Raw genomic sequence first — 24,666 nt, 5'->3', positions numbered from 1 at the left:
CATGCAGACTATGCACAGAAGGACCCCCAGCCAAGAATCAAACTGGAGAACTTCTTGCTGTGACACAGCAATGCTAACCACTGCACCAACACAGCCACCCATACAGCTTACTAACTGATAAGCAACACATATTTCACCCCAACCTCACTACTCTAACGGCAACTTATACACTGACCAACCAAATTTACATCCGCGGTGGTGCAGCGGTAGCGTTGTTGCCTCACAGCAAGAGGTTCTCCCGTTTGATTCTCGGCTGGAGTGCGGGGAGTGCCTTCTGTGTGGAGTCTGCATGTCCTCCCCACGGTTGGGTGGGTGTTTGAAAGACATGCGTAAATGGGCGTGCCTAAGGTTGAATGTCGAGTTGGCACCTCGGCGTTCATGAAAATCTACTGCCAATCATTAGTGGACCGGAGTTCCGCTGTGGCAAACCCTAACCGGGAAAAGCTGAAAGACAACAACAACAACATAGATAAGGACTTACTTATAGCTGCTGTTTTTCCAGATCTCAAACATGCTTTTGAAACACAGAACCAGTAATTGCAGCTTCAGCAACTGTCCAAAATTGGCTTTGCTGATGAAGTAGTTCTATGGTTTTATGATTATGTCAGAGAAAACCTTTCTAGTTTGCTAAAACAATGCTATCTCAAATACACAAAATATACAGAAATGAGTTCCACAGGCTTCAATCATAAAAAATGGGTCCAGCAGGGCTTAGTGACCTCTGTTATTTTCACTATTCAATAACAGCCTGTTGTACACTCTGCAGTATATTAACTGCTTATTATAAAACAAGTCACAATCCTCCGGATTCATTAAATTGTGAAATCTAAAATTATTTTGCTCAAATTTGGAAATGGCTAACTGCCAATAATCCATTTGTAACACAAAAAAACTAAATAAACTCGCCCACTACACATCTACAATCCAGATGGCTTGCCCATTCCTACGACTGATGCACAAAGATATCTGGGGTTATCCTGGATAAGAAGGTAACCTTTAAAGCACATATAGAGTAGCTGATATATAAGATATTAAAGCAGCTGAAGGTGCCCCGTACTTGTGCAGTAAGTAGTGACCAGTTCAGCATAGCATGCCAATCTCCACCATGCTGTCAGGGATCAGACTCACACTGCCCTAACCTCTGAAGCCTGGTCCATCACTTTTCAGTCTTGCCTTTTTAACATAATTGTAACAGTTTGCATAATTCTTCTGACTACTGCCTTCAAATTAAGTAACAGTTTGCATGTTTCTTCAGACTGCTGCCTTCAAAGTAATATATTGTGGACCGGAACTCGCATGTTCAAGGCCATGTCTCTTTACAGATGTAAACAATTCTGATGAAAAAAAAAACTCTATAGACAAGTGGCCAGACCATCTGGTCTGGGATACCATGGTGTTTAGATACAGATTTAAACTCTAGCATGGCTGATATGGTATTGCTTACATGCTCTGACACAGAAGTTTCAAAACATTTGAAGTAATAACCTGTTATTATATATTTGCTTTCAAATGTAAACAGGTGATGTAAATGAGATGTCATACGAAAGTATAAGATGTTTTTTTACATTCCTCATCAGTGCAAAGAACTATTATTGCTTCACTGCTTGTTATATGCATTGAAAAACATAACTTGCCTTTTTATTTCAAAATCAGACTGCAATGTCCCATGACATGAACCTTTTGACCAGTATTAGAAAACAAAATAATTTCAGCTAATTGCATATCACAACTTCCTGGACACTGCAAAATATGCCATAACAACTATCTGACTATTTCATTTGCAAGCGTATGTTTAATAGTCCCAAAACACATGCATTGCCTGTCTGTGTTATATCTCTCATGTCCTGTGTATGTACTTTGATGTATACTTGCTTTGCTTCTAATCGTGAGGGATTATGCTTGCACAGTATGTAAGCAATTCAAAGAGCAGTCTGCTAATTCAAATATAGTGATCAATGAGAGAGAAAGTAAGCTTTATTTTATCTTAAACTATGACTATGTTTCCTGTTAATGTTTCTTTGAATAAATTGACCCAAATAGAGTATATATGGTACTTCAAAGTATCAAACTAATGCTGCAAAAGTTGTTCCCAATACCTGATGTTTAATAGTACCACTTTCCAAATATTTCTACTTGTTTGGTAGTAAAACATGGATAAATGCAAAGATATTCTATTTCTGAAAACACCTCAGGTACTAGTGGCTCATCAGACAAATGGGGCACTTGGTACCAGAAGATATTTTCTAGAATTATTACTAATATATACTACATGTGACTAATTAAATTAATAATTTGAGCCAAAAGTTAATAAATGAAAGCATGTACAATGCTGAAAAAGCTATATACTGATAGCCAGTGTCTACCTAGCTTTGCCTTGCAGATATTTACACTTATTTGTCCATTAAATATGTAGATATGCAATGCAAATCACAATTATGCAAATATTTAAAACTGGAGTAGAATCTACAAAGCTGCTTTGCAGCAAATTAAAGATCATATCAACACAAACAAAAGTCGTACTTATAATTGTGGTCTGTCTGCCTTGGTTAGAGAGAAATGAACAGTTGTTTGGATAATTATATTAATACCATTTATGTATTATCTATTTACTTGTTCAACACAGAAGTACTCATGTCTGATTGACTTATTAATATCACTATTGTGAAGAGGATTGTGTGCTGAAGAACTTTCACATTTTAATTTTCTTTGTAACTTTTATAGTTTTACATTTCCTTAGAGGTAGGTTGTAAAACTGCATTCTCAGGAATTTAACTATGGTGAAAGATCAACCAGGAATTCTACAGGTTGATCGAAAACATTCCTCTCATGCCATATGTTAATGAGGTAAGATATTACTCATGCAATCTAACCACTCTCTGCACTGAGCATTGCCATCATGTTGATTCAAAGATATTTATGCATCATACTTCAAATGAAGCATTTGTCTTATGATTCATTATTTTCTTATTTCATAATACACACAGTGTGCTGATTTTGCTCAAAACAAATTGTTAAATTGTTATAGGCAAGGTTTATATGTAGCCCTCAGTGTTATTAGGAAGTCTGATATTACCATACAAAACAGCAGCCACCACAGAAAAAATCAAAACAATTGCTATCAGCTTCCTTTTTCATACTGCCACAAAAAAGTGGGGTTGTGCACAATGTGTAAGAATTTTTTAAGTTGTTAAATGATTAGTGGTTCAGTTCATATGTGGCCACTATTTCTATGGCAGCACAATTGCACTTTTTTTTAACTGGTAGTACATCAGGGTAGCTAATCCCCCCGAAGTGTTATAAAAGAATCCTGACTGGGTCTTTAGTAATAACTTTTATTTGCTATGAGCTCTCAAAATTAATTTGCTCATGGGGAGACATTTTTGGAATATATGCATACAAGAAAATGACTATAATCTTATATATTACAGTGTCAGATACTCCTGAAAGACTTTTGTGTTCTAAATGAAATAAATTATATGTTTAATTAATGCATGTAACCTGATGCAAAAAGTAAGTAAACAGAGCAATTTAAAGGTACATTATAGTGTTAAAAGGATCATGGCACCTATAGACTGTAACTGATGATGTGTTCTGATCTTACTGACCTGATATATTGAGAGACTATACCCAAGATATATGGATTAGGTCATACTCATGAAGTTCTGTAACAAAAAAGGACGAAAGCGCTAAAAGGTATATATATGTATATTTAACCAAAACCCTCACGAATAAAAACAGTGGTTGTATAAAAACAAAAACAGGTTCCTATTGCTTGATCAAAAATCATACACGGCGAACCCGATTGGTCGAAACATCGAAACATTGTGCACGTAACACAGAAATCGTCATAGGGAATGTTTTCCCTTTACTTCAGTGCAGTGCGATCTCGGAGTAGGCTTGTAGATAGGTTACTTTTACTTAACTTACCTATCTCTTCTCTGACTTCTTTTATTAGACTTTCCGGATGCCCTCTATTTTCAAACTTTTCTTCCATGGCACAACTTTCTATCTCAAAATAATTTTCATCTTCTTTAATCATCTTTGAAATTGACTCTTTACTATATTTATTTTTAAATTCTTGTTATGCATGCTATTATAGTACAAATAACTATTGCTGTGTAATTCCTATTTCAAAATTCAAATTTTTAGCCTGTTGGCAGATTTATAAACTTTTAAGTCCAGAAAGTTAATTTCATCTTGATTCACATTGTGCACAAATTTAATACTACCAGACACAGTATTTAAATACAATACAAACTCATTCAAACTTTACACAGTGCCTTTCCTAAAAAAAAAAAAGTCATCAATAAAATGTTTAAAAAAAGTTAAATGTTTAAAAAATCAGACTTGTATATAAACTCTTTCTCCCAACCTGTCATAAATATATTGGCATAGATGGGTACCATTACAGCACCCATAGCTACACCATTACTCTGTTTATAAATTTTACCCCAAAAACAAAAAAAAATTATAACTCAATATAACATCCAGTATTTCAACTAACAACCTTACTTCATCTTTAGAATAAAGGTTGGATTCAATAAATGGTTTATTCAATAATAATGATGAGTATGAAATGGAGCGACTCAAAAAGCCTAGTTTCTATAATCCCTGCTTGAAACCTGAACTGGAATCTTTTTTGTTAGTGTCTGAAAGTGATGTAAGAGAGTTATTAGGGTCAAAAGCGCATGAAAAATTTTGTAACTTAACTGCAGAAGAGAGGAATTCTTTATTACAGTTGAAAATTAATAACTGTATATATGTGTGTGTGTGTGTGTGTGTGTGTGTGTGTGTGTGTGTGTGTGTGTATCTATATCTATATATATATATATATATATATATATATGACCTAAATTTCATTTGACTGAAATTAATTTGACTGAGACCAAAACACTGAAAGTTCAAAAGACTGAAAACTCATTTGACTGAAACTCATAATACTGACACATTAAAGTAAAATGTATATGCCCTTTTCCTCACTGTAGTGCGATCCTGGAGTTAGTATATATAGTTAGGGGGGTGTGGGAGGCAAAGCCCCCCACATACTTTATACATTTTTAAACCATACACATGGATATTTATAACTGCAATGAATAATTCTTTGCAGAAAACAATATTTACCTAAACTATGTGGGGGGCTGTGCATATTGCTTATATTATTTATATATGTGTATATATATATATATATATATATATATATATATATATATATATATAAAACTAAGGCTGACAAAGGAAATGCTGTTGTGATATTAGAAATTAACTATTATTATAGTATAATTGAAAAAATGCTAAATGACAGAAAATTCTACAACATGGTTACTTGTGAAGAATGGTTGCTAGAAGGGCTTATTTCAGTGAGTTTAGTTGAATATTTTAGAATTAGGAATCCCAAATTGGGAAGGCTTTTTGGCCTTCCCAAGGTTCATAAGGATTTAAATATGCCTACTTTCCGGCCCATTGTGGCCTGTCAAGGTGGGAAGACAGAATCTATGGCAATTTTTTGCATATAAATTTTAGCAGAAATTAGTGTGCCACAGTGATTCTTATATTAGGGATTCCTTCCATTCTAAAAATCTGATGTTTGAAATGCAGGTGGATAGTTTCACATTACTGGTGAAAGCAGATGTTGTGTCCTTGTACACAACTATTCCAAATGCAGAGGGCTTGGAAACAGTGAACAAAGAATTGCTCCAATCCAACCTTTATTCTAAGGATGAAGTAAGGTTGTTAGTTGAAATTGAGTTATCATTTTTTTTGTTTTTGGGGGTAAAATTTATAAACAGACTAATGGTGTAGCTATGGGTGCTGTAATGGCACCCAGCTATGCCAATATCTTTTATGACAGGTTGGGAGAAAGAGTTTATATACAAGTCTGATTTCTTTAAATATGCAATTTTTTAAACATTTATTGATGACTTTTGTTTATGGAAAGGTATTGTGTAAAGTTTGAATGAGTTTTTATTGTATTTAAATACTGTGTTTAGTAGCATTAAGTTTGTGCACAATGTGAATCAAGATGAAATTAACTTTCTGGACTTAAAAGTGTATAAATCTGCCAACTGGCTAAAAGTTAGAATTTTGAAAAAGGAATTACACAGCAATAGTTATTTGTAGTATAACAAGAATTTAAAAAGAAATATAGTAAAGAGTCAATTTTAAAGATTAAGTGATTTAACAGAAGATGAAAATTATTTTGAGACAGAAAGTTGTGCCGTGAAAGAAAAGATCGAAAATAGAGGGCATCCAGAAAGTCTAATAAAAGAAGTCAGAGAAGAGATCGGTAAGGTAAGGGAAAGTAACCTACCTACAAGTGAACAGGCAGAAAAAAATGTAACAGATAAAAATTTTACATTAGCTTGTGTTTTACAAAATTCCACAGATGCTAACAGTATAAGGCAGTATTCGTGACTAAAATGGGAAAAATATGAAAGAATATATTTTTACAGAAAAGTTGAAGGAAAAGTAACAGAAACTGTTAAAGGTATGAAGAAATGTGAGGGATGTAGGTTCTGTCTGTTTATTCTGGAAGGTAAAGAAATCAAAGGGGTTACTTAAAATTATAATATTAAGGTAAGTCATGTTTACAACTGCAAATCTAAATTTGTTGTATATATAATGTTATGTGTACTGTGTTTGGCTTTCTATATAGGGAGAACCAGCAGAGAATTTAATAGAAGAATACACAAACATCTTAGGGCTATAGATATTAAAGAAATAAATAACAGCCTAGCCAAGAAAGTTATTAATAAACACAGTTCAGAAGTTGAAAAAGTTGGATTTAAATTTTCTGTGGTCGATCAAGTATCGAATTATACTAGTAGGTTTGATGCTGAGGATGACTTAAATTGGAAAGAATACTGTTGGCAGTTAAGATTAAATGCATGTAATTTCCCTGGACTAAATGAAAGGGAGAATTACAAGGTAGTCTTAAAAAGGAAATGGTTACTTCATTGATTCACTTTGGTTAGCTGTTTCTGATGTAATCTTTTAAATAAGTTTTTTTAAAGTCTCTGAGTTGGTCTAAAGAATTTCCTTTTGGAATGATAGTGCTTACCAGGTTTATGTAATAAAGTTCATACTTTCGTGGTTTGTTATTGCATTGTTTTTGTTTTTATACGACCACTGTTTTTATTCGGGAGGTTTTTGTTTTTATATATATATATATATATATATATATATATATATATATATATATATATTTGTGTGTGTGTGTGTGTAAAACACCAATGAAAACAAAAAAAGCAATTAATTATTGATAGAAATTCTTCACAAACCAATAACTATAAAAATGAAAAAGATACAGATATAAATATTATACATATATATATATATATATATATATATATATATATATATATATCCATCCTCAGTCCCTTTTTCCATTTTGCACATAGGGTTAGGGTGTCACTTCTGCAGTGATAATCATCTCGAGCCAAGGTTTACACCGCCGGGTGACTATCCCTACCACATAAGTTCATTTGCACCACTCATTCATGCATACACTCTCACTACAGCCAGTTTGGAGTGTCCAGTCCACCTATTGCATGTCTGTAGAATGTGGGAGGAAACCAGAGCACCTGGAGGAAACTCACATTGACATAGGGAGGACATGCAGACTGCACACAAAAGGCACCCCATCCGAGCATTGAACCGGAAAACCTCTTGCTGTGAGGGGACAACGCTAACCGTTGCACCACCACAGCCACCCTATATATATATATATATATATATATATATATATATATATATATATAGATATATATATATGTGTGTGTGTGTGTGTGTGTGTGTGTGTGTGTGTGTGTGTGTGTGTGTGTGTGTGTGTGTGCGTGTGTGTGTATAAAAAATTATATCAGATAGGTGTATGTATGTGTATATATAGATATATATATATATATATATATATATATATATATATATATATATATATATATATAAAATACCAAAATGCCATGCAGTATAGACAGAGAACACCAAATACATGGCCACTCAGAGGTAAAGGGATAAAGCCCTGACTATGACCCATGTAACCTGAGTTTGTTTAGTTTTCCAGGTGACTGACACAGCAGCAGGGAGGGATAGGCATGCCCATCCTGAGAGGGAGGGTGGTACAGGGACTTTGCCAGAGCAAATGTGGCCAATGGCAGCAGTGGAGCTTGGCTGAGGTGCCATTGAGGCAGGGCAATATGCCATGGAGTTTACACTGCATACTCCCAGAACCATATCATGTGGCCACAGAAAGGAGAGGGAGTAATGTGGTAGGCCAAAGTAAGACCTTCCTGGATGGATGCTTAGACATGCCAAGCTCTGTTGCTTGTGATCTGTGACTGTCTCTAGCAATTACAGGAATAAGGCCAGGAGGCATAGAGTAGCTGGCTTACCCAGCATGGATGGGGCATGAGAGCCGTGCCAGTAACAATGAAGGAATGGTTGCAGGAAAAAGCAAGAAAAAAATAAATAGCCACTCACTATAATAAGCATCATACCAATAACTACTAAATGCATATCACTATTCTATAGAAAGATGAAAGCAATCATTCAGAAAGTAGAGGACTCTATAAACATTCTCTACTATTATGTAATGCATGAAGTGAACCACAAATTTAGGTGTCCAATACACTTGTGAAATAATATTCTTTTTCACTTGAATAAGCTCAGAAATACCATCAGCCTGTTAGGCTTTATGACTTGTTCAACTCTCAGAAGGCATTGTTTTTTGAATGTTATGTTTGGCTGTCACTGGCTATATCAGTATGGAGTTATGTCTGTTTCAACACAAAATGTACCAAAATGCAATCAGAGTAATTTTTCATGCTAGCTTGATGCTAGAAAACAAAAGAACTTCTGCAATGTGTTAATCTTTTTTTCCTGGCTCAGAAGTTAGGATGTAAGTGCCATGACCAATACCAACATAAGTGAAACAGACAAGCTGTATCTGTAGCAGTGAATGACTTCCCAGTCTTCTGACAAAGAAACATGTAATAACAAAGGCATTCTTTAATGTGGGAAAAATCTCGGGCAATGGCTCTCACAATGTTGGCACAATACATTACATACACAGCTACAGGAACTCCAAGCACTATGCAATCAAGCAACTGCATATGGATATTAGTCAAAATGAATAATTTTGGTTTTAAACTACAAATGTCTAAATTATAGTAAGAAACTATAAGATGGAACAGCGTCTTATGCAGAAATTCACTCTTCAATGTGGAAGACAGAACGAACACTTTATTTGAAATAGGATACTCGGTATGCCACTGGTTTTGGTAACCATATCAAAATGTGTTCCAAAACACCTGTAATGGTTCTTTGCTGTTGAGGGGGTGAATGCGGATAGTGTTTAATAAAGCTTCTTGTGACTCGGGCCTAGCATTTTGTTAAATAATTGAGGTATCTCACTTTGTCTACATGTCTTCATTTTACTATTGTCATCTAATAAGAAACTTTACAGACCACTATAAGACACAATAGATATGAAACAATATTTAGAATCCTAAGACATTAAAGTATGATGAACAGAAATGAATCCTAAAAATATGTATGTCACTCCAGTTAATAAATTCCTAGCAGAATCTCTTGCCTCAGCTGTCTTATATACTTGGCTAAGGTGACCACCAATTACAGTATGTTTAGGAATTTAAAAATCTTTTGCATTTAAAAATGCATGTGAGTGGCACAGTTCTTATGCAAGAAAAATGCTCATGATAACTCTAGCAGTGCCTGATATATGATGGGCTGTTTCAACATATCTAGATAGGAAACAATGCAGTGTAAAAAATGTTATGATACCTCTCCAATTAATCCAGGTAACCATGGGGATTAATGAGCAGAAGGAGGAACCAAGTGCAACACTAGGGTTCATTAATATAAACGTAACCCCAGTGACTGCTACATTGCTGTTCTTACATATTTCCATTTTGTGTTGTAAACATTGATGTAAACAGTCTCACCAACAGATGTCTGTCTGGTTTTAGGGCCATATTCAAGTGACTGACAGGAAAATTTATATAGTACTTTTTATACCCATGTGACAGGGGAAAATTAGAGTGCAACTAGGGGCAAGGGCAGCAAGTGTTTATTGGTAACTGGCATTAGTTTGATTCTGGCATATGCTGTTTTGTTTGCATGGTTCTAATTGTTACTTGTGTTCAGAAATTATGCAGTTTCACCTACAACCGGCATTGCTATTATTTTATTTAACTCTAGACATTGTATCATTATTTTGTTTTGTATTGTTTAATTATGACTGTGTTATTTTTTTTTCTTACTTTGTTGGACAGGGAAAGAGAAACAGAGAGACAGAGACAAAGAAACAGAGATAAGAACAAAGACTAAGGTATGTGCAATTGTTCTGTGAGAGACAGTGTGTGTGTGTGTGTGTGTGTGTGTGTGTGTGTGTGTGTGTGTGTGTGTGTGTGTGTGTGTGTGTGTGTGTGTGTGTGTGTGTGCACGTGCGCGCATGTGCATGCATGTATGTACAGTATACTGCAGAGATTTTAAGCAGCAAACACACAAGAGTTTTTATAAATAAGGCAGTGAAAAATGGCAAAATAAAGCAACACATAGAATATCAATAAGTCTCATGGTAGAGCAGCTCAATTCATTAGCCATGGCTCAGACACTTTCTCAGTAAAAGTGCTAACACACATCCAGGGCTGACAGTCCATTATACACATTTTAAATAGTGTGGCCAAAATATGATGAAACTCTCTGACAGAAACGTATTCAACAGTATATATATAAGAATCCCTCCTTTCCAGGCCTCACACAGGTGAGAAAATACAGTCTCTCAAAGAATGCCTTTCTTGCTGGTTAAAGCAAAGTGTCAGGCACACAAATCAGTGTCTTGGCACACAAATACTTTTCCAGCAAATCACAGCTCCCAAGAATTCTACTGAAGTACATATAACTATCCTGGGATTCAGAAAGACTTAATGCAATAAGGAAGCCTTAACAAGGTTTCTGTAACATGCCAAGCCTTTTCACCATAGAGCCCTCTCTATCAATGAGGTTCCCCTTACAGGTGCCTCAGTACAAAAAGTGATCTCATGAATGAAGCTACATGCTTATGTATCAGTCTGAGGTTAATGCTAATTAGCCATGTGCTCTCCCCTGGAAATGTCTTTGTCACTCAATTTGCTCAGCCAGGCAAAATTTTACTCTAGGAAGAAAATATGACCACTGCAAAAACACAGCATTCACTTCAATGGGTATTCACAGTGCAGGAAACTTCAATGAAGACATGGAGGTAATTAGTATCTGTATGTGAGTAGACATGTGCGTGCGTGTAAAAACACAGCATTCACTTCAATGGGTATTCACAGTGCAGGTAACTTCACTGAAGACATGGAGGTAATTAGTATCTGTACGTGAGTAGACATGTGCGTGCGTGTAAAAACACAGCATTCACTTCAATGGGTATTCACAGTGCAGGTAACTTCAATGAAGACATGGAGGTAATTAGTATCTGTATGTGAGTAGACATGTGCGTGCGTGTAAAAACACAGCATTCACTTCAATGGGTATTCACAGTGCAGGTAACCTCAGTGAAGACGTGGAGGTAATTAGTATCTGTATGTGAGTAGACATGTGCGTGCGTGTAAAAACACAGCATTCACTTCAATGGGTATTCACAGTGCAGGTAACTTCAATGAAGACATGGAGGTAATTAGTATCTGTATGTGAGTAGACATGCGCATGCGTAAAAACACAGCATTCACTTCAATGGGTATTCACAGTGCAGGTAACTTCAATGAAGACATGGAGGTAATTAGTATCTGTATGTGAGTAGACATGTGCGTGTAAAAACACAGCATTCACTTCAATGGGTATTCACAGTGCAGGTAACCTCAGTGAAGACGTGGAGGTAATTAGTATCTGTATGTGAGTAGACATGTGCGTGCATGTAAAAACACAGCATTCACTTCAATGGGTATTCACAGTGCAGGTAACTTCAATGAAGACATGGAGGTAATTAGTATCTGTATGTGAGTAGACATGTGCGTGCATGTAAAAACACAGCATTCACTTCAATGGGTATTCACAGTGCAGGTAACTTCAATGAAGACATGGAGGTAATTAGTATCTATACGTGAGTAGACATGTGCGTGTAAAAACACAGCATTCACTTCAATGGGTATTCACAGTGCAGGTAACTTCAATGAAGACATGGAGGTAATTAGTATCTGTATGTGAGTAGACATGTGCGTGCGTGTAAAAACACAGCATTCACGTCAATGGGTATTCACAGTGCAGGTAACTTCAATGAAGACATGGAGGTAATTAGTATCTGTACGTGAGTAGACATGTGTGTGTAAAAACACAGCATTCACTTCAATGGGTATTCACAGTGCAGGTAACTTCACTGAAGACATGGAGGTAATTAGTATCTGTATGTGAGTAGACATGTGCGTGTAAAAACACAGCATTCACTTCAATGGGTATTCACAGTACAGGTAACTTCACTGAAGACATGGAGGTAATTAGTATCTGTATGTGAGTAGACGTGCGTGCGTGTAAAAACAGCATTCACTTCAATGGGTATTCACAGTGCAGGTAACTTCACTGAAGACATGGAGGTAATTAGTATCTGTATGTGAGTAGACATGCGCGTGTAAAACACAGCATTCACTTCAATGGGTATTCACAGTGCAGGTAACTTCACTGAAGACATGGAGGTAATTAGTATCTGTACGTGAGTAGACATGTGCGTGTAAAAACACAGCATTCACTTCAATGGGTATTCACAGTGCAGGTAACTTCACTGAAGACATGGAGGTAATTAGTATCTGTACGTGAGTAGACATGTGCATGCGTGTAAAAACACAGCATTCACTTCAATGGGTATTCACAGTGCAGGTAACTTCACTGAAGACATGGAGGTAATTAGTATCTGTATGTGAGTAGACATGTGCGTGTAAAAACACAGCATTCACTTCAATGGGTATTCACAGTGCAGGTAACTTCACTGAAGACATGGAGGTAATTAGTATCTGTATGTGAGTAGACATGTGCGTGCGTGTAAAAACACAGCATTCACTTCAATGGGTATTCACAGTGCAGGTAACTTCACTGAAGACATGGAGGTAATTAGTATCTGTATGTGAGTAGACATGTGCGCGGCGTAAAAACACAGCATTCACGTCAATGGGTATTCACAGTGCAGGTAACTTCACTGAAGACATGGAGGTAATTAGTATCTGTATGTGAGTAGACATGTGCGTGTAAAAACACAGCATTCACTTCAATGGGTATTCACAGTGCAGGTAACTTCAATGAAGACATGGAGGTAATTAGTATCTGTACGTGAGTAGACATGTGCGTGTAAAAACACAGCATTCACTTCAATGGGTATTCACAGTGCAGGTAACTTCACTGAAGACATGGAGGTAATTAGTATCTGTATGTGAGTAGACATGTGCGTGCGTGTAAAAACACAGCATTCACTTCAATGGGTATTCACAGTGCAGGTAACTTCAGTGAAGACATGGAGGTAATTAGTATCTGTATGTGAGTAGACATGTGCGTGTAAAACACAGCATTCACTTCAATGGGTATTCACAGTGCAGGTAACTTCAATGAAGACATGGAGGTAATTAGTATCTGTATGTGAGTAGACATGTGCGTGTAAAACACAGCATTCACGTCAATGGGTATTCACAGTGCAGGTAACTTCAGTGAAGACATGGAGGTAATTAGTATCTGTATGTGAGTAGACATGTGCGCGTAAAACACAGCATTCACTTCAATGGGTATTCACAGTGCAGGTAACTTCAATGAAGACATGGAGGTAATTAGTATCTGTATGAGTAGACATGTGCGTGCGTGTAAAAACACAGCATTCACTTCAATGGGTATTCACAGTGCAGGTAACTTCACTGAAGACATGGAGGTAATTAGTATCTGTACGTGAGTAGACATGTGCGTGCGTGTAAAAACACAGCATTCACTTCAATGGGTATTCACAGTGCAGGTAACTTCAGTGAAGACATGGAGGTAATTAGTATCTGTATGTGAGTAGACATGTGCGTGCGTGTAAAAACACAGCATTCACTTCCATGGGTATTCACAGTACAGGTAACTTCAATGAAGACATGGAGGTAATTAGTATCTGCATGTGAGTAGACATGTACGTGCGTGTAAAAACACAGCATTCACTTCAATGGGTATTCACAGTGCAGGTAACTTCACTGAAGACATGGAGGTAATTAGTATCTGTACGTGAGTAGACATGTGCATGCGTGTAAAAACACAGCATTCACGTCAATGGGTATTCACAGTGTAGGTAACTTCAATGAAGACATGGAGGTAATTAGTATCTGTATGTGAGTAGACATGTGCGTGTAAAAACACAGCATTCACTTCAATGGGTATTCACAGTGCAGGTAACTTCAGTGAAGACATGGAGGTAATTAGTATCTGTATGTGAGTAGACATGTGCGTGCGTGTAAAAACACAGCATTCACTTCAATGGGTATTCACAGTGCAGGTAACTTCAGTGAAGACATGGAGGTAATTAGTATCTGTATGTGAGTAGACATGTGCGTAAAACACAGCATTCACTTCAATGGGTATTCACAGTGCAGGTAACTTCAGTGAAGACATGGAGGTTATTAGTATCTGTATGTGAGTAGACATGTGAGTGCGTGTAAAAACACAGCATTCACTTCAATGGGTATTCACAGTACAGGTAACTTCACTGAAGACATGGAGGTAATTAGTATCTGTATGTGAGTAGACATGTGTGTGCGTGTAAAAACACAGCATTCACTTCAATGGGTATTCACAGTACAGGTAACTTCACTGAAGACATGGAGGTAATTAGTATCTGTATGTGAGTAGACATGTGCGTGTAAAAACACAGCATTCACTTCCATGGGTATTCACAGTGCAGGTAACTTCACTGAAGACATGGAGGTAATTAGTATCTGTACGTGAGTAGACATGTGCGTGCGTGTAAAAACACAGCATTCAAGTCAATGGGTATTCACAGTGCAGGTAACTTCACTGAAGACATGGAGGTAATTAGTATCTGTATGTGAGTAGACATGTGCGTGTAAAACACAGCATTCACGTCAATGGGTATTCACAGTGCAGGTAACTTCACTGAAGACATGGAGGTAATTAGTATCTGTATGTGAGTAGACATGTGCGTGCGTGTAAAAACACAGCATTCACTTCAATGGGTATTCACAGTGCAGGTAACTTCACTGAAGACATGGAGGTAATTAGTATCTGTATGTGAGTAGACATGTGCGTGTAAAACACAGCATTCACTTCAATGGGTATTCACAGTGCAGGTAACTTCACTGAAGACATGGAGGTAATTAGTATCTGTATGTGAGTAGACATGTGCGTGTAAAAACACAGCATTCACTTCAATGGGTATTCACAGTACAGGTAACTTCACTGAAGACATGGAGGTAATTAGTATCTGTATGTAAGTAGACATGTGCGTGCATGTAAAAACACAGCATTCACTTCAATGGGTATTCACAGTGCAGGTAACTTCACTGAAGACATGGAGGTAATTAGTATCTGTATGTGAGTAGACATGTGCGTGCGTGTAAAAACACAGCATTCACTTCAATGGGTATTCACAGTACAAGTAACTTCACTGAAGACATGGAGGTAATTAGTATCTGTATGTGAGTAGACATGTGCGTGCGTGTAAAAACACAGCATTCACTTCTATGGGTATTCACAGTGCAGGTAACTTCAATGAAGACATGGAGTTGATTAGTATCTGTATGTGAGTAGACATGTGCGTGCGTGTAAAAACACAGCATTCACTTCAATGGGTATTCACAGTGCAGGTAACTTCAATGAAGACATGGAGGTAATTAGTATCTGTACGTGAGTAGACATGTGCGTGCGTGTAAAAACACAGCATTCACTTCAATGGGTATTCACAGTGCAGGTAACTTCAATGAAGACATGGAGGTAATTAGTATCTGTATGTGAGTAGACATGTGTGTGCGTGTAAAAACACAGCATTCACGTCAATGGGTATTCACAGTGCAGGTAACTTCAGTGAAGACATGGAGGTAATTAGTATCTGTATGTGAGTAGACATGTGCGTGCGTGTAAAAACACAGCATTCACTTCAATGGGTATTCACAGTGCAGGTAACTTCAGTGAAGACATGGAGGTAATTAGTATCTGTATGTGAGTAGACATGTGCGTGTAAAAACACATCATTCACGTCAATGGGTATTCACAGTGCAGGTAACTTCAGTGAAGACATGGAGGTAATTAGTATCTGTATGAGTAGACATGTGCGTGCGTGTAAAAACACAGCATTCACTTCAATGGGTATTCACAGTGCAGGTAACTTCAGTGAAGACATGGAGGTAATTAGTATCTGTATGAGTAGACATGTGCGTGCGTGTAAAAACACAGCATTCACTTTAATGGGTATTCACAGTGCAGGTAACTTCAGTGAAGACATGGAGGTAATTAGTATCTGTATGAGTAGACATGTGCGTGCGTGTAAAAACACAGCATTCACGTCAATGGGTATTCACAGTGCAGGTAACTTCACTGAAGACATGGAGGTAATTAGTATCTGTATGAGTAGACATGTGCATGCGTGTTTGCAGGGACATAATTAAGGCAGTATGAATGTGTGTGCACGTCTTTTTCTACCTGATTGGTCACACTAGAGAATTTAATATTTAGTACTGTTAAGTATGATCTGCCCCAGTAAATCACCCTTATTAGTCTGTACCGAGAAAGCACCCTTAATAGCCTTCTAACTCCAATCCACCACCCCGTTGTAGCTCACCAATCAAAAGATGGATATGCAATTTCCTAACTTCTTTGTAGCCAGCCTGGTGGATATGAGCATCTTGAGACAATGTAGTAATTGTCTCATGTTCACCAACAAGCACTTAATCCTTAAAGAAGCAGACACAGTATGTGAGAGGTGTATTTACACAATGACACTGGAGGCTAAACTCTCAAATACAAGTACACATCAGGTTGTCAAAAATCACACACACAACACCCACCTCACATAGCACTCAATACACACACATAGGCAAATGTATGCTGAGGCACTGAAAAGCAACCTTCCTAAACAGCAAAGATCACCTACACTGCCCATTGTCAAAGCTATGCCTCGGCAAGCCCAAAGGCACTCAGAAAAAAATACCTAACACCACACATACTGTCAATCTCAGTGGAACCCCAAACACTAAACCCCTAAGACAATCACACTTCCCTGGCCTCTCATCATACAGGACTCTATTGTAAGACATACTGATGCCCCATTAACCAGGCTGAATAAGGAGAAGATCACTGTCAGCTGCTTATCTGGATCTAGGCTCTGCCAGGCCATGCACACACTCATGTCATTATGCCACTTATACCAGTATGTTTCCATCATAGTCCATGTAGGTGTAAATGACGTGAGATGTACCTCTCTGGACTTATGAACAGAGACATTACGGAGTTTTCAGACTATGTGTCTCAGGCTGGCATGAGCCTAGGACTGAGCAGCATATTACCTTCACTGAGGATGATGCCACAATATCAGCAAAAAAATTATTGATTTCAACAAATGGTTGCCTTTCTGGTGTCATTCTAAGGAGATACAATGTTCGGCATGGTTAACAGACCACATTGCTTTGCCATGGATGGTCTGCACCTCTCTCCACTAGGCTTTCGAATACTGGCTAAAACTTTATCCACCCCATAGTGCCTTTTTTAACGCAAAGCCAAATTGACTGACCTACCAACATAGCAAAATCAAATCAACTGAACCTCTTGCTGCTTAATGTCAGAATCCTAAATAAAAAACTTCACTCCCTCCAAGCCCTCCTCACACTCAAAAATATTGACATCTGTGCAATTACTGAGACATGGTTTAAAGCAGCAAAGAGTAGCCCAGCATTATAAGGTTTCAGTGCCTCCCACATTTTTAGACAGTAGCTGCACAGACAAGGGCTAAAAGTGGAGGTATCTAAATATACATCGATAACAAACATACTTCTAGGGTGGTCAAACAGGATGACGTGCTGGAGTTCCTCTGTATGCATATCACAATTGACAAAGTTCCTATATCCTAGCCAGATATAGGTCACCTTCCATGTCCTAAGAAGCGCACAATGCATACTTAGACCTACTGGAGACATTTACCATCCAACTTGACATCCTACGCATGGGAGACTTTTAAGTATCCCCCTACAGAGTGGGGATCCTACACAGCCTCAAAGCTACAGGCATAGAGATTCCTGGGCTTCATAAATACAAACAATTTTCACCAAAAAGTGAATATGCCCACTAGAGGCTCCCACATACTGGACCTTGTGCTCATATGTATGGTAGAACACTGTACCCTTCCCCCACCCCCAATGTTTCATCCTCCCTGATAAGGTCTAATCATAATGTCTCCTCCCTGATAAGGTCTAATCATAATGTCTCCTTCAAATTCAAAATCAACTCTGTAATCCAATTAAAACCAGTAACAGTTAGGAACTACTTCCAAGGCAAATTACCTTTTATTAAGTGATAGATTGTCAAAATTCAATGCCCCTCCAAACCCCGAGAACACAGCAACCTATGATGAATTACTCTCAAAAACTCTGTACAACCATGTCAATGGCTGCATAGAGGCTGCTGTAACTACCAGAAGTAAGCCCAAGATTAGCCCTAGAAACAAACCACCCTAGTGGCATCCCAAATTAAACCAGCATGTGCAACAAAAGGAAATAAATACGGCAAAATTCAGGAATGGTAATTTCCATAAAGATAATAACTTTCTCATCACACTAAATAGGAATTAAGAGGACTAATTAGGTCAAGAAAAATCAATGTTAGGTTCATAGGTTCATAGGTTCGTACTAGGCTATCTGCCCTAAGGCATTTATAAGCCTAGCCAGAGTGTATGTGGCTTACACCACCCCTTAGGATGAGAATACTACGCCCTTTTAGGGCTTAGTTTACTATGCCTCTGTCTAGTAGTGACACAGAGATGACCCCCGGAGTAAACCTATGATCTCCCATCCACTCGTCGAGATTTCTCTTGAATAGAGTCAGTGAAGGGCTCTGCCTAACATGGACTGGGATTCTGTTCCAGAGTGTAGAGAGCCTCTGGGTTATGAATCTGTCCCTCCAGCATGTTGTATTTATTTCTGTGTTGAGGTTTAAGTCACTTGTTCTCGTGGCTCTGATGGATTTGGATTTTCTGAGGTGAAGCATGTCCATTAATTCAGGATTGGACATGGCCTTGTACGTCAGGCACAGATCACCTCTGAGTAGGCGGTATGTGACTGAATAGAGCTGGAGTTTTTTCAGTCGGACAGCATATGGCATATGTTTAAGACCCTTTATCCTCTTGGTGAGGAACTTTTGGGGTCTTTCCAACTGCTGCAGGTGTCGGGTGAGATACATCCCAAATGGGGCATTGTACTCAATCATTGGCCTGATAAGAGAAGAGTACAGGGGCACAATGACCTCTCTTGAGCTAGACGTGAAACCCTTCATGATAAGGTGGGCAATATAGAAGGTCTTCCTAACCACTTTGGCAATGTGAGTATCAAATGAGAGGTTACTGTCAACCTGGGTCCCTAGGTCCCTGATTACCTCTTCCATACTTAATGGATTACCGCCTATGTGGTAATTTGTCGGTACCTTGTTTTTCCCAAAGGGTATGACTATACATTTTTTGGCGTTCAGCTTAAGGCCATGGCTCTGGCACCAATTATACATTTCTGTGAGGCCTCTCTGAAGCATGTTTGTGTCCGCTGGAGTATCAATTATGGTGCCCAGTTTGCAGTCATCTGCGAACTTTGTCAGCCACAATCCTCCTATGTTTGCCTGTACCTCGGAAAAATAAATGCCGAACAAGAGGGGTCCCAGGACTGAGCCCTGTGGGACACCGCTTGTGACTGGCTTAGAGTCTGACATAGCTCCAGCAACTCTGACCCTGTGGGTTCTGTCCTTGAGCCAGTTTGCAACCCATCTTGTGACATATGGGTTTACATTTAAGCTGGTGAGTTTGTCTATGATGCCTGAGTGGGGTATTGTGGCAAAGGCTTTTCCAAGGTCAAGGTAGGCTGTGTGAACTGCCTTACCCTCATCAATGGCCTTAGTGACTGTTTCAAAAAAGTCGACCAAGTTCAAAAGGCAGGATCTGCCCTTGACAAAGCCAAATTGAGTAGGATCCAATGTCTGTAGGTCCCCAATGTCTTTGTTTATGAGTTCCATAATGATCCTCTCCATAGCTTTGCAGACCAGGCTTGTCAAGCTTATGGGGCAGTAATTTCCAGGGTCCGTAGAAGCACTGCCTTTGTGAAATGGGACCACTGTTGCCGTACGCCACTCTTTGGGTACGTATCCTGTAGTAAGGCTAAGATTAAACAGCAGCCTTATGTGTGGGTTTAGTTCCACTTGGAGTTCATGTAGCACACAGCCTGGGACACCATCCGGTCCCATTGATGCTAAGTTTTTAGCTTTAGAGAGGGTGGCTCTCACCTGGGCATCTGAGATGTTAGGGAGGCTACACTCTACTGGGATAGTTATTTCTCCTTTTGGGGGGGAGGGGGAGGAGCAATTTGCACTGAACCTGTCTGCCAGAATGTTGGCAATGTCAGTGGGTTCAGTGTATTTTGTGTCATTCTGGACTAACTCTGAGCATATCTGGGAGTTTCCACCCAGGTTTCTAACATAGCTAAAGAAGGCCTTGTGATTGTCTTTTGTGATTTTTCTCTCAAAGTTGGCCTTGGATGATTTTATGAGTGATTGTAGATTTTTGCTAGTACTGATCAGAGACGCCTTCCCTTTTAGGGATTTTGCTCTGTCATGTAGTAGCTTCCTCCTCCTGTTGTAAAGTTTGTTTATGGCTGGGGTCCACCAGACCGGGCACCTGCCTTTGGGGGAATGGGTCTTGGTTTTATTTGGGATTGCATGATCCATGCATTCTTGAAGGTGCCCATAGAAGGCATTTGCAAAGGATTCAGCAGTGTGGGTTGTGGTTTCCACTGGCCCAGGGGCCTTGAAGGATACCACTTCAGTCTTAAGAAGTGTGAAGTTTGCTTTTGAGAAGTTCTTCACTGTGGTCTTTTGTGCAGGGGGTGGGAGCGGGATGTGGATTTCCAGTGAGATTAATTTATGGTCTGATCTTACCAAAGAGGGATATACTTCCGTGTGGAGCATTTTGTCCCCATGTTTGTGATGATCAGGTCTAGTATATTGTCTCCTCTTGTGGGAATGGTGACTAGTTGTTCCATTGCATTTGAGTTTATGAATTCTAGGAACCTTTGGGCTAGGGTGGTGGGGCTTGAGTAATGTTCCCAGTCTATGTTTGGGTAGTTGAAGTCTTCCAAAATGATGGTATTTGGAGAGACATTCATACTCTCCAGTGTCTTCAGGAAGGCTGTGTGGAGTTCCTGAGTTTGAGAGGGTGGTCTGTAGCATGCTACAAACTGTAAGGCAGTTTTGCCTATGGTTAGTTGCACCTGGATAGTCTCCGATGCTTCGTGCGTTGCCACTAACCTGGAGGTGTGGGTATCTTTGATGAAAATGGACACTCCCCCTCCTTTTGTGGTTCGGTCCAAGTTTTGGGGCCGGAAAGCTTGATATGAGGTAAAACCTGATAGTGCTGGGGTGCTCTCAGGAGCCTTGAACCAGGTTTCAGTCACTGCACAGACATCGATGTTCTCCATACTGAGGAGGGCTTCGAGGTGCATCTTGAGGTTTAGACTTCTGGCATTGAGCAGCATTACCCTTAGTTTTTTTCCACTTGTGTTTTCTAGGGAGGTAGGTTTGTCATTTGAGCCTTGCCTAAAAAAGGCACTATAGGGGTGGCAAGAGCCTTGGCCAATATCCGGAAGCCCAGGGGTGACAGGTGCAAGCCATCCCTTGCGAAGCAGCGTGGCTTGTCAAGCATGTCATCCCAAGCAGACAGACATTGGATCCCCTTAGAATGACACAAGTAATTAAGCCAATTGTTAAAACTGATCATTTTGTCTTTGTAGTGTGGCATCATTCTTGGTGAGGGTAAGATGCTGCTCAGGGTCAGGGTCATACCAGATAGGATAGACTCCCAGGTGAAAGATAACCATATGGCTTTCTTCAGCTATGTCAGAAACCTCATGGGCAGCACATAGCAGTGTGCTGAGCTAATGGTTAATGGTGACATATTCACTGAGCCTGGCAATATAGTGAACTTGTTAGCTGACAAATTCAGTTCCAACTTTACCCCTCTGTCACCCCTGAACCATCTCCCCAAAAAATCCTCAAACATAACCTCTCCAACTATAACTAGGGAGCATATACCAGCTGTGCTCAATAAAGCCAAGAACCCAGCCACAATGGGCCCATCTATAGTATCCCGGGATGCCTCCTGAACAGTTTAAAATATGACTTATCAGGATCTCTGGAGTCATTATTTAACTATAGTCTTAAAAAACAGAATTCCTGCCACGTGAATGGAGGACTGCAATGGTCACCCCCCTTCATAATACAGGAGTTTCAACAGATCCTGGAAACTACAAATCCATTACCCTGGCTAGTCTTATGTGCAAAGCCATGGAGAGAATTTTCATGGAAATTATCAACAAGGACATAGAGGACCTCTAGACACTAGATCCATCCCAGTTTGGCTTTGTCAAAGGAAGGTCATACTTATTGAATCTGGTGGACTTGAAACGGTTACTAAGGCAACGGACGACGGGAAAACTGTGCATACTACTTACCAAAATCTGGCTAAAGCATTTGATAAAATACCACTTGAGCATTGTCAACAAACTTACAGAACTAGGTAGAACCCCTTTATAATGCTGTGGATAGCTAGCTGGCTCACTGATAGTACCCAAGAGGTTAGAATTGGTGAGGCCACCTCCACAAAGAGGCTGGTCACCAGTGGAGTCCCCCAGGGTTCTGTGCTAGGCCCACTCCTGTTTGATAATATAAATGGCTTCTGGCTGACCAATTCACAGATGATTGCAGATTAGGAGCAGTCGTGGAATCCACCCCTGGATGAAAACACTCTTCAGGAAGGTCTAACACAGAAACACTTGGTGCCAAAGCCATGGCTTAAAACTCAATTCCAAAAATGCATTACAATACCTTTTGGAAAATCAGCCACCCTAGGTAACTGTGTCATCAATAAAACACCTCTAGAAAGTTGATTGATTAGTCAGAGATCTGGGAAGTCATGCAGATAGTAACTTAGCCTTCGACCAACATGTGTCCAAAGTAGTAAGAAAATCCTTCTGTGTTGTTCAACTTATAAGCAAGGGCATGGCATCTAGGTCCAGAGAGGTCATCTTACTACTGTACTCAGCCCTCATCAGACCCATCATAGAGTTTAAAGTCCTCTTCGTTATGTACCTGACCAGACACATGCAGCTGGAATGTCCACAAAGAAATGAATACAGGGAGTAAACACAATGTCCACTGCTGATGGCCTCAAAGTCTTGTCTCTTTACTTGGTATCATACAGACTTTTGCGAGGTGATCTTTGCCTTGCATACAAGGAATACCTGGACGCTGTTTTGATGAATCTTTTGCATACCCACAAAACAAACAGCACCAGAACTACTCAATTAAAAGGCCTACATTTCACTTGTGACGTAAATAGGACATGTTGGAGAGACAGATATGTTTCTCAGAGAATTCCCATTTAAAGCAGAGTTTCTCCCTATCCCTATTTAAGCATAAGTTTGACAAACAGATGAGTAATCAGTAATTCACCCTTGGTCTAGTGCTTATATCTCTGATGGACACAGGCAGTCAGTAAATCACCCCATATATAAATCAAATGTATATGTCACCTTTAGGCTGCATGGCTAGGCTTATAAGGGCCTGAGTGGTTGTTAGCCTAGTGTACACCTATGAATCTATGAGTGTGTAGGTTCATGTACAACTGTTTAGAAGAGTGTTTCTATGAATGTGCTAGACTGTGACAGAACATGATTACTGCTAAAATGGTGTGTGTGTGTGTGTGTGTGTGTGTGTGTGTGTGTGTGTGTGTGTGTGTGTGTGTGTGTGTGTGTGTGTGTGTGTGTGTGTGTGTGTGTCTAAGTGTGCATATGTGAGTGTGTCTCTGCCTGGGTGGTCAAACAAGGAGTTTAGGTGGGGAATCAAAAGTGTGGATGTGTTTGAGTGTGTTGGTTTGTGTGTGACTGCGTAGCTAAGTGTTTCCCTGTGATAGAGTGCAGGGGATTTGAATACTGACGAATAGATCTGAGTGTGTGTGTGTGTGTGTGTGTGTGTGTGTGTGTGTGTGTGTGTGTGTAGGGGTTTTGCCTTTGCTAACACAATGCGTGGTTCACTAGGAAAAATACTATTGTGATCAGGTCTGAGAGTGTGTTGCTTCGGAGACATGATAGGGAGCTGATAATGAGGCTTTTCTAGGTGCAGCTGTACCTCTAACTGAATCACATTTTCTTCCATCACACCAATTGACCAACTTGCATAGGCAATTAGTATGAGTAATGAGAATTGTAAAAGATTATAGTGGAATATTCCTATCTCAGAGCCAAATACTCAAGTCTCACTGCCTATTTTGTTTATTAATACTCCCGAGTCCCCTGTTCTCTCAAACTAACAACTTCTGGCATGTTGCAGATTCCCTGGCCTTAAAACTTAAACTTAGTGAGGGTTCTAGCATATTACATATGTGTTTGGTATTTTCTCAGTGAAACCATCATA

At 39.1% G+C, this 24,666-nt stretch overlaps 1 protein-coding gene across 2 annotated transcripts in view; it reads left to right on the top strand.

Moving 5' to 3' along the window:
• TNFAIP8L2 (TNF alpha induced protein 8 like 2) overlaps nucleotides 1–24,666 on the top strand; it is a 370,311-nt gene that overhangs the window by 332,135 nt on the left and 13,510 nt on the right. Inside the window, exon 2 of one of the 2 annotated variants that reach the window (XM_044080523.1) lies at nucleotides 10,287–10,342. The exons of the other annotated variant lie outside the window; for it this stretch is intronic. The gene's annotated coding sequence lies outside the window, so the exon portion shown is untranslated. The remainder of the gene's footprint in view (nucleotides 1–10,286; nucleotides 10,343–24,666) is intronic. 2 annotated transcript variants of the gene reach the window in all.

The sequence above is a fragment of the Protopterus annectens genome, chromosome 8.part0, assembly GCF_019279795.1.
Source record: "Protopterus annectens isolate FY-2018-M chromosome 8.part0, PAN1.0, whole genome shotgun sequence".
Classification (NCBI taxonomy): Eukaryota; Metazoa; Chordata; order Ceratodontiformes; family Protopteridae; genus Protopterus; species Protopterus annectens.
The sequence above is the reverse complement of the archived record's forward strand: the minus strand, read 5'-3'. Positions and strand labels throughout refer to the sequence as shown.